Source organism: Mus pahari, chromosome 3 (genome assembly GCF_900095145.1).
Source record: "Mus pahari chromosome 3, PAHARI_EIJ_v1.1, whole genome shotgun sequence".
NCBI lineage: Eukaryota > Metazoa > Chordata > Mammalia > Rodentia > Muridae > Mus > Mus pahari.
In genome coordinates, this window is record NC_034592.1 from 119,672,117 (window position 1) to 119,675,515 (window position 3,399).

General features: G+C 43.1%; 1 protein-coding gene across 2 annotated transcripts in view; it reads left to right on the forward strand.

Annotated features, from left to right (window-relative positions):
- Window positions 1–269: 269 nt before the first annotated feature.
- Snap25 (synaptosome associated protein 25) overlaps window positions 270–3,399 on the forward strand; it is a 73,864-nt gene continuing 70,734 nt past the window's right edge. Inside the window, exon 1 of one of the 2 annotated variants that reach the window (XM_021192514.2) lies at window positions 270–424. The gene's annotated coding sequence lies outside the window, so the exon portion shown is untranslated. The remainder of the gene's footprint in view (window positions 425–3,399) is intronic. The other variant, XM_021192515.1, reaches the window with a different exon arrangement.

Consider the following 3,399-nt stretch of genomic DNA (forward strand, 5'->3'; position numbering starts at 1 on the left):
GCATAGGCCATCAGGAAAACAGTCGCAAGAAATATGTGTTTCCCAAGACGTTGCTAAAATGGAGTCAAAAGAATCGCTCCATTTGGGTGTTTATAAAAGACTGAAATAAAAAGGGTTGCTGCAAAGCGCTCGGGGAGCTGAGTCAAGCGCTCCGCACCTCCCGGCTCCTCCCCTACCGCCCCCAGCCCCCTTCCTCCCTCCGCCCTCCCCCATCACACTTCCTCCCCGCCCCTCGAGGAGCGGGCTATTAAAAGCTGCTGACGTCAAAGGAACGGCCATCTTTGATGAGGGCAGAGCTCACGTTGCATTGAAGAAGAAACCTCGGGGAGGTCTAGAGCTGTCTTTCCTTCCCTCCCTACCCGGCGGCTCCTCCACTCTTGCTACCTGAAGGGATCAGCGGACAGCATCCTCTGGAGAAGACAAGGTAAAGAGTCCCCTCCCCCGATCCAGGTCCTAGCTCTGTATAGCTGCATACCCAGAAGGGACTGCAGCTGGCAGCCCAAGTGAGCCTGGGTAAATACAAGTATTGGTGCGCTTAGGGTGCGGTATTCCCTGTGTGCACATCTACCTAGACTCTCACCTGGAGCTACATAAAAGTATTTTCGAGGTGAGCTGTTTGGAGAAGGAGTGATGGGGACACTGCAGATGGAGTGGTGGGAAGAAACAGCGAGGATGTGTACAGAATAATAACTTACTCTTTTGAAGCAGACGTGGGACCCTCTTCCATCTTGCGATGCAGTTTTGAGATATGTTTAGGTTATTAGGATTGTGGGGTTTTTTTCTACCTGTAGACTAAAATTTAAAAGCAAAACACGATCTTGTCGTTCGTTCCAACCCTATGATTATGACTGTAGTGTTTAGGGCACTGCTACCCAAGGGAGATGAGAAGGCAGGGTGTGGGCGCTGGGGAGGCGAAAGGAGAAGGGGGGCAGTTCCCTCCCTGGGCAAGCTGAGCTGCGGCAGCGGCAGCAGCCTCCATGCCCCACAGACTTGATTTATGCCGCCTGCCCCAAGTCAGCTACAGGCGAGCATGTGCTGCAGAGTGGGAGAGCTCTGGAGGTTTGGTGCGGTGGGCTAGGCTAGAGGCGGGGGTGCGATGGCGGGAGCTCAGCACCCTGGACAGGAGTGCTCGGCGTCCGCGTCGGCGCTCTGACCTTTCAGCACCGCGGACAGCGATCCGGCTGCAGCGCCCGCCGCATTACCTGCTGCAGAGATGCCTGGCTGGGGCTAGAGGCCAAATTTTCTCTCTGAGATCCAGGTCTTACAGAAAGTCTTAACAGAGCTGGCATAGTAGATTAAAAGAAAGACAGAAGAATAAATCCTGTCAGCAGGGATTTATTTACAGACAATTGCCTGGTCTCTTCCTCACCTCCCACGTAGCTTCAAGAAATAGCAGACTACTTGTAGAAGCCTTCTGTATTTTTTCCTGTGTCTTGGTTTAGACAAAAACAAAACAACAAAACAAAACAAAAAACCCATACTTTTAAAAACCGTCACTTATCGTCCATTACGACATAAATACTGTAATTTTTTTGTTTTTAACACGGGGTAGATATATCCGTTGATATTAGGTGGGCTCCAGTGGGCTTATATGATAATGCTAGTACTATCTATTTATAGGACAGTTCCCTCCCTATGTTTTTTTTAAAATGTGGGTTATCTGAACTAATTTTAGGAATAAATCCCTTTGTCACTTTTCCTTTATCCTTAAAACTAGGTAGAAACAAGCATACATAGCCAAAAGAGAAATTTCAGTATCTTTGGCCATGGTTTTGGAGTTAGTGCAATTCATATTGACATTGGATATGGCAGATTGATTGCTGTAGATTTTGACATTAAGAATGGTCATCCTTGGGAGAAGTTAAACATGTCCTTCAGGGTTGTGCATCGACTGAAGCAGGAATCGGACCCCCAAGATTCACTGCAATTTCTATTATGGCACTGCAGGATTTTGCTGAGGTCACGATAACTATTTTCTTCTCTGAGGCTTGGAGACTCCGCATGAGCAAAAATTGTCATGGTGATAAATATCCGTTTGATTTAGAGTCTCATAATTGTCATGAATGTATCAAGACTAAAATGATATGCTTTCTGCATTTGTGAAAGGAGAATAACAGCTTCATATATAAGGATGTATATAATGCATTAAAGACATGCTAGCATGAACCCTTTTAAAAACCTCCTCCCAAAGATCTTGAATTGTGTTCATTTATTTATAACTCCAATCATCTGTCTTCCAAAGATACTAAAATTCCCTGTCTATTAAAAAGAATTATTTTATCCTCAGCTATTTATTTGTGGGTTCTTTTTTCTTTTTATAAAAATCATGTGTTTCCACGTATGTATATGCTGGTATATTATTGTGTGTAGATGTAAATTGCTTTCAGTGGAAATTTATTCCAGATTATGTAGCTGTATGGGAGTTTATAACTCTTTAATCTTCAGATATAATAAACAACTACGTTTCATTGATGGGAGGTGGGGGGTATGGGGAGGAGTCTTATTTAAATGCTTTGCCGTTATAGTGCATATCCAGACAGTTCTGCGCAGTTGCGTCAAATGCAAAGCCTAATGCTGCCTGAATTATGTGCTTGAACATTAGTAATTACTGCTAGGTGTGCTGGATAGTGGAAGATGAAGGAAAGGGGCATAGCACTGCAGTAAAGCTGGCCAAGGGTGCAGAGGTGGGAGAAAGAGGCAATATGAGTATTTAGATAGCTGAATATATAGGAAAGTTAGCTGAGAAAATAAAAGGAAATGTACCTGCGACATAGATTTAACATTTATGTCACGGAAAATCTTCAGCAGGAAAAATAATAAGATTTTTTTCTTCATTTTAAGTTTGAATTTTGAAAATCCAGGATAATGTGGTGAAGGAGGTGGGAGCAGAGAGGCATATGGAGAATCCAGGAAACATTCCTGCAGATGGTGGGATGGGACCTGCTTGTTTGTTTATTGTTGTTTTCCATATTTAGCATTCTCAGCACAAAATAATGTACGATATCTACAATCTCTTCATGGTACAAGCTCCCAAGAATTGATAGTTTAACCTTTACTTTATAAAGCATTCACAGCTCTAAGGCAAGCTGTCCCTTAATTTGTTAGATGATATTCCTAAACTCTAAAGTTAACCCTGTAGTAAAGGTTATCAGCTGAACAATTGATTTCTCCTCCAATGACGCCTTGCAACTGCATAGCAGCTGGCCTTCAGGAGAACTATTGGCTTTGACCATTGTAGAAATAAAAACAATGTAATAAAGAGATTGAAAGAGGAAACAAAAGAAAATCCTAATTTTTAAATGATGCACTATCAATAAGTAATTCTTCTTACATTGTGAAATTGCTCTACAGTGCTAGAAAAGCAGGAAAAAATGATGGGTTTGGCCTCAGCACTGGATA